This window comes from Diabrotica virgifera, chromosome 9 (assembly GCF_917563875.1).
Source record: "Diabrotica virgifera virgifera chromosome 9, PGI_DIABVI_V3a".
Taxonomy (NCBI): domain Eukaryota; kingdom Metazoa; phylum Arthropoda; class Insecta; order Coleoptera; family Chrysomelidae; genus Diabrotica; species Diabrotica virgifera.
This window is the reverse complement of record NC_065451.1, coordinates 86,605,862-86,614,123: the sequence shown is the minus strand read 5'-3', so window position 1 is coordinate 86,614,123 and position 8,262 is coordinate 86,605,862.

Sequence of the window (8,262 nt, the reverse complement as noted above, 5' to 3'; positions counted from 1 at the left end):
CCCATCCATCGACTTATCCAGCACGGAATATTTTTATTTATTTTCCTCTATTAGAAGGCGCTTGTGTAAGATTGACTATTCTCTACCCAACCTTTAGATGGCGCATCGTGAGTATCAAACTACGTTTCATCTAAATAAATAATAAGGTCTGTTCTCTCGACGATACTGTTTAATTTTGTGTAAATATACAGTTCGCTAAGTCCGTAAACGATAGGATTCCATAAGTACATGTATTTTATCTACTTTTTGTATGTAAACCCTATACGTTGCAAACACTTCCAAACAGTTGTTTTACCTCACTTAAGGCGGGTTGACACGATCCAAGTTGCATCCAAGTGTACTTAGTCCAAGTCAACTTGGACGCTGCGCGCGCCTACTTAGAAGCTACTTGGCTCGTGTAAATTACTTGGATGTCAAATCTCAAATCAAATAACCATTGCAAAGATAACGGAAGTGATTATGAAGGGTATTGAAGTGGTTGCTGATATGTTAATAAATGAGCTTGAAATCCAGAAAAAAGAAACAAAAAAGGAAAAAAGGACAATTTGGACTCGTAATTGGATACGTAAACGTGAAGCGCTTGGAGCTTCGTCTAATTTTCTAAGTAAGTAGCAAATGAAGGCAAAGATACATTTAAAAACCATTTAAGAATAACTACCGAACAATTTGAAAAACTATTACAATTAGTCAATCCAAAAATTCAAAAAGTTGAGACAAATGTGAGAGCAGCTTTACCTGCAAGATTAAAACTACAAATTACTCTTCGTTATTTGGCAAGTGGCTGCTGTTTTGCAAAAGAATTATACAGGTTACTGCTTTTATTTCTTATCAATACAAATATAAAAATAAAACTATTCTTAAACTAACATCGAACATTATTAACATTAGCACCTATGTACACATAACACTTTTACTATCTACATTATAACTACACTATATACACTATATACACTATAAATATCATATCAGATTAAGAACTACCATCACTTTCGATAGCTTCGTTTAAACCATTGTTGGCACTGCCAGTACCATACTTGTTCATCGCACTGTCGTGTCTGATGCTGTCTGTTTCATCGTGTGCAGAGGATGGACCGGCAATCGGTTCTGATTCTGGTGTAGCAGGTCGACTGATGTGATGAATATCATTCGAACGGTCATTATTGGATACAGTATTATCAAATATGTTTCCTTTTTTTAACACTGATGCTTCATTACGCAGCTGATTACGACGCATTACCATAAGTCGCTTTTCTCGAAGTACTTGCCTCAGTTCTATTTGGCAATCTATGGCATCAGCAAGTGGAAGGTCTCTTAGGTGAGATGCTATATTATTGGCAAAATGTTGCAATTAATCACACACTAGGTTTTTGTACATTATCTTTTAATGATTTCAAAGTATTAATACTTTTTTCAATGTGCTCAGGAGTAGAGCCTTTTCTTTTTTTTTGTTCTTTTAGATGTTCTTTTAGGTGTTTTGAAAGTGCTGTTCTCAGAATCACTATTACTATTAGGTTCTCTTTCTGTTACTCTTTCTCTTTCCTGATTACTAATAATAATTGTATCGCTTGATATAGATGATTGAGTATTGGAAATGCAACGCTGGTCCCAGCTGTGTCGTCAGCATTTTCGTTTTCTATTGCCACCTCTCCTTCAGTAGATGCCTGGTCTGCTGTATCTATGGTGTCTTCCTCCGTGACGTTGGCTACAACAAAATCAAACAATGTATTAGAAACGCAATCACTACAGAACAACATTAAGATAGTGTCTAAACTAGATATATGTTGGAAGGAACTTATGGAATAAAATAAGTTCCGTCCTTCTTTTAAAAAATCATGAAAAACGCTGAGACCCGTCGATTTTTATATATAAATGTGCGCAATCTAAAGATAAGTCTAAATGTACAGGGTGATTCACGCAAGCCTAGCATAATACATAAGCTTTATTTTTAATGTAACACGCTGTATATTTTTTATTCTTACAACCTGATTCCAACTAACTATATCATGTAGGTTGTATTATGAGTAATACAAGGTGAAATTTTGAAATTATTAAGTATGGAAACCACTTATGGAATACAATTGTGTGTGTCCGTATACTCCTTATTTTAGAAAATTGTAAAAAACGCTAGGAGAAGTCAACTTTTAAATTCAAATGGGCACTTTATAAACAGAGTGGTTCACGCAAGTCTAGCATAGACCATAATTTTTAGTTTTAAATACCCTTTATATTTTTATGTCTTTAGAAGCTACTTAACAACCTTATCTCAAAAAAGTCTATTATGTAGGGTCTATTATGAATAATACATGGTGAAATTTTTAAATCATGTATAATTATTATAGTCAAGACATTAAATACATAAAGTTTTAAAATTAATAATTTATTGCATAATGTTAAAAAACGGAAAAATTATACTCGATATCGAAGGTCAACTAATACGATGGACAGAATATATAAAGGAATTATTCGATGATGAAAGAAGCGAACTAGAAACGCTAGATGACATGAGCGGTCCTCCAATAACTAGGGAAGAAGTGCAATACGCTATAAAGAACGCAAAAAACGGCAACGCGATCGGACCAGATGGTATTTACGTAGAAACACTAAAGCTTTTAGGTACCGAGGGCATTAAGATACTTATGAAATTATTCAACTTGATCTACAAAAGCGGAAAAATTCCTAAAGATTGGCTTAAATCCTCATTTGTGCTACCAAAAAAACATAGAGCCACAAAATGCAGCGACTATCGCGCCATCAGCCTAATGAGTCATGTATTGAAAACTTTTCTCAAAATAATTCATCAAAGAACATATAGAAAAATTTAACGAAAGAATCTCAAGTACTCAATTCGGTTTTCGCTGTGGCCTTGGAACGCGTGATGCACTATTCGCAACCCAAGTTTTAATTGAAAGATGCAGAGATGTAAATCATGACGTGTTCATGTGCGCGATTGATTTTGAAAAGGCCTTTGATAAAGTTCGCCATGAAAAAATGCTACATATTCTCAAAACTGCTGGTCTGGATGGTAGGGACATTAGAATAATCGCAAATTTGTATTGGGGCCAGGCTGCATGTGTTAGGGTTGGGAATCAGTGCTCTGAAGAAGTAAAAATCAAGCGTGGAGTTCGACAAGGCTGTATATTGTCACCAATGTTGTTTAATCTTTACGCTAAAACAATCTTAAATTAAGTGTTGGAAAACGCAAAAAAAGGAATACTTATTAATGGTATGCTTATGAACAATATCAGATACGCAGATGACACCTTGTTACTGACAGGATCAATTGAACATCTTCAAGCGTTATTGAGCCGAATGGTGGCATTCTGCGCGATATATGGACTCAAACTCAACGCAAGAAAAACAAAGTTTATGGTTATTAGTAAACAGGCAGCCGTAAATAATAATAACTATAACGTAACAATCGGTAATGACTCAATTGGACGAGTAAGTAATATTGTATATCTGGGTACTCATATTAATGAAAGCTGGAACGCTAGTACAGAAATAAAAAGTGGAATTGCAAAAACAAGAACAAGTTTTATGAAATTTAAGAAAATCCTCTGCAGTCATGATCTAAATTTGGAACTTCGCATAATAATGGTTCGATGTTATATATTCCCAGTACTACTTTACAGGGTTGAAGAATGGACCCTGACAGAATCGCTTTTAAAAAACCTAGAAGCATTTGAGATGTGGGTCTACCGCCGTATTCTGAAGATCAGTTGGGTAGAAAGAGTCACAAACGAAAGGGTTTTGCAACGTTTGAATAAAAGTTGCGAAGTAGTGAACACGGTTAAAAGGCGCAAATTGGAATACTTTGGTCATATAATGCGTCACCCAGAAAAATATGACATACTTCACCTTGTCATGCAAGGTAAAATAATGGGAAAAAGAAGTGTGGGCCGCCGTACAACTTCTTGGCTTAAAAACCTACGCCAATGGTTTGGGAAAACTAGCACTGAACTATTTCGTGTAGCTGCAAATAAGACAATGATTGTTAATATGCTGGGCAACATGAGAGCCAACGATCGACAAACGGTCTCGGCACCTTAAGAAGAAGAAGAAGCATAATGTTATTTACGTATATCTTATAAAATAACGACATGAATGTTCTAAACTAAATATCAATATATTGAGTTTTGTGTTTAGTATGTTAAGAAATATTATCAATAATTTTAAAATTTTTCCTTGTGTATTCATAATAGACCCTATGTAATAATAGTCTTTTAAGATCAAGTTATAAAGGAGCTCTTAAAAGCATAAAAATATACAGGTTGTTTCATTATAATAAAAATAAAGGCGATGGACTATGCTAGACTTGTGTGAATCACCCTGTATATTTAAAGTTATGTTTAAAAAACGCACATTTAAATTTAAAAGTTGACGTGTACCAGCGTGTACCAGTGTACCAACAACGTTGTGGTAGTTGTCCATCTTGTCCTGAATGTACTTGTGTTCTTTGTTTTCTTCCTTTTTCTCTGTTTTTCTTTTGTTTGAATGCGTCGTTACTACACCTCTATTCGAGGTGGTCCTGTATTTCTTGAGTTTTTTAACTAAATCCTTAGTTAATCCTGGAGTTTTTGTACTAATAGGTCTAGTACATTTGATGATTCTGCACGATCTTTTAAATGGTGCAGAACGAGGAATTTGGGTAGCCTTAACAAAGACTAGTTCATTTATTTCGGGCACGGATTCCTCCGATTCCTGAATTTTTTCTAAGTCCGAAGAAATCTCTAAACCGTTCAGTCTAACGTCCGACCGGCTAGATATACTCCAAAACTTAGAAGAAAATTTTTCTCAGTTCGCTCTGCACGAGTGTGAGTGATAAAGTTAGAATGTGCTATCTGCTACGTGTTTCCAGTAAGCGACCTCACAGTCTGAATTTCGAAGCAAGCAAGCAAGCAATTTGATTTAACCCGACCTGTGGGAATGTCCACCCTCTCGAAAGAGTACATTCGGGTGTAACAATTCATTGGGGCGAGGTGTTTTGACCCGAGTATATACAGGGATCACCCCACCTCGCTCCAATGCCCCAGGCCATCCCTTTCCCCCCCCCCCCCCCATAGCACGCTGATGCGCGATGTGGGCACAACTATCGTAGCCAAATGCTCTTCACAATGGAATCCTGGGTAATAAGATTCCATTGTGGTACCCTAATCGAATGCAAAAAACTAGGCCAGCGTGATGCGCTCTATGCCTTTATCTTCTTTCTTACTTATCCGCGGAACTAAAAATTGCTTGCTTGGGCCCCGAGTCATCGTGCTGAGCCCTAGTGGGCTCCGCCCGATGACTCGTTGCTCGAGTTTGTATGTGTTTTATGGTTTTTTATAATTTTTTTGGGGGCTTTCGCCATTTTTTTTATTTTATTTATATTTTTTTGGGGGCTTATGCCCTTCTGTAATTTTCTAATATTCACTTACCTTAGAGGCGGTCGTGGTACTTGATCTTCGTATGTAACGCTGTCTTCGGCACTTGTTTTCGAGCTACGAACTCACTACTATCACTTATCACTTTTGTACTCTTATCCCACTATTTGTTGCTTCGGACGTCTGTGCTTCCATCGGTGGAACTCATCATACCTTAGCGTCTCTCGCAGTATGTAATTTGGGTGGTGCTCCAGTTCCGCGAATTTGGTCCTTGCCTTATCTGTCATGATTTCGGTGACTCTCACCTGTTGGAGTTCTCTGAACAGGAATCTTTCAGCTACATATCTTGGGACTCTGGCGGCCTCCCTCAGGCTGTTGTTGTGGGCTGCTTGGATCTTTTTCTTGTGTGTGTTACTTACGTGTCCCCATGCGAGAGACGCGTATGTTAATACCGGTAGGATTATACTATTGATCAGTCTTAACCTTGTTTTCAGTCTTAGTTTACTTTTCCTGCCTGTGAGTCCTCTTAGTGTTGCTTTTGCTATGTTGGCCTTCCGGACTGTGGCTTCTACGTGTTTTTGGAAGGTTAATCCTTTGTCCATGATGACTCCTAGGTATTTAGCTTCGTTTTTCCACTCGATGGGTCTGTTCTGCACCGTCAGCTGTTCCTCTGGCTGTTGTCTTCCTTTCTTGTATAGAACCGCTTGCGTTTTATCTGAGTTGATGGCTATCTTCCATTTTATACTCCATTCTTCTATTTCTTCTAACGCTGTTTGCAGGTTGGTCACTGCTATATCTACATTTCTATGTTTGGCCGCTATCGCTGTGTCGTCGGCGTAGAGGCTCATGAGGGTACCTGGTGTTCTAGGTACATCAGCGGTGTATATCGTATACAGCAGGGGTGACAGGACCGCTCCCTGGGGTACTCCAGCTTCCGGGTTTCCGAGCTCGGACATGAGTTGTCCTATCCGAATCCTGAAAGTCCGGCCGCCCAAGTACGACGAGATTAGTCTTGTCATCGCCCCGCTGTACCCGTATTCCCGCATTTTGTATAAGAGCCCCTTGTGCCAGACTCTATCGAACGCTTTACTTACGTCCAGGAACGCTGCTCCAGTGTACTGCTTGTCGTTGAAACCAGCTGCTATGTACTCGGTTAGTCTGAGTACTTGTAGCTCGCTGGAGTGCTCTGCTCTGAATCCGAATTGAGCTTCTGGGATGATATTTAGCCTGTTTGTTTCCGCTTGCAGTCTGCTTAGAATGATTCTTTCCACTATCTTGCTGATCGCTGGAAGTAAGCTGATTGGCCTGTAGTTCTGCGGGAATGTGTGGTTCTTGCCAGGTTTTGGGATCATGATGACATGGGCCTCTTTCCATCTGTTTGGGAATATCTTGTATCTTAGTATCGCGTTCACTATGTTTGTGAAGTACACTATAGCTTTTCTGGGCAAATATTTTAGGGCTCTGTTTGTTATTTCGTCTAAGCCAGGTGCTTTTCTCGGCGAACTGTTTTTGATGTGTTCGTTGATTTCTTCCGGTGATGTTGGGGGAATGAAGTCCTCTGGGTCTTCTGGTCCTTCTTCTTGTTCTTCAACTTCTTCCAGGAAGTCGTCGTCTTCGTCTTGGTGGTAGTTTAGGTCGCATTCTCTTTCGAGTGTAGCCCTCATCGCCTCTGCTTTATCCTCTATGGTGTATACCATACCGTGTCTTCCATGTAGTGGGGGGATGGGTTTTCTGTCGCTTCTCAACATTTTCTGGAGTTTCCAAACATTTTTCATGTTTGAGTCTTGTTCTTCCGTCTCTTGTACAAAGTTGTCCCATTTTTTACTACGGTGGAGTTGTAGGGCCGTTTTGACCTCTCTGTTTAAAATATTTGCCCAGGATTTGTCTACTCGATTTCTTGTTCTTCTTGCTGTTTGTTTTGCTCTATTTTTTTCCCTTATCAAATCTTGTGTTTCTTGTGGAATATCTTTGAACCTTCCCATGTAGATCTCGACTTCTTCCTCTGTTGTGCTGCTTCTGATTGCCTCTTGTATGATGTTTTCGAGTTCTAGGACTTTTCCTTCTATTTCTTCTGGATTGTTTATCACTGGCACTATATTTATTCCTTCACTTACTAGTCTTTTGTAGTTTGTCCACTTTATTTTCTTTTTTGTTCTCTTTGGTGGGTTTGTCTCTTCCCATGTTCCGATCTGTAGTAGGATGGGGTGGTGGTCAGTTGATCCTTCGTCCAGCGTAATTAATTCTGATTGCAGTCCTAGGTTTTTGGCCACAACTATGTCGATATGGGTTGGAAGTCCATTTCCTGGGTAGTGGGTAGGTTCTTCTGGGCCCATTGCTATTGTGTCTTCATTGTTTTCTATGTATCTATTTAGTAGTCGTCCGTTTCGGTTCGTAGCTCTCCTATTATGATGGATGATTCGGCGATGTTTAGGAACGCATCTAGGTCATCGTCCATTAAAGGGTCTTGTGGTCTTACGTAAGCTGATGTGATTCTGACTGCTCCTTGCCTCATTTTCACTTCTACTGTTGTAGCCTCCATGTTGACCAGTGGTGGAGTCGTGAAACTGGTGTGTCTGATTCCCTGTTTTACTAAGATGGCCGTTCCTCCTGATCTTCTGGTGTGGTCGTTCCTGTAAACATCGTATCCAGGGAATTTTAAGTTAAAGTTGTTAGTTAACTTGGTTTCCTGGATTGCTACGATGTCCATCTCGTATCTACTTGCGATTTCATCCATGATGTTCTGGTTTGTTGATATTCCTCCTGGATTCCAGGAGCCTATCCTCAAGTATCCCCTGTCTGTCAGCATTACTTCTGTGCCTCCCTGGTGCTTAATATGACCTCTTTATGCTTAATATGACCTCTCTATTCTGACTAAGTAGTCCTCGTCAGGGATCGCTGT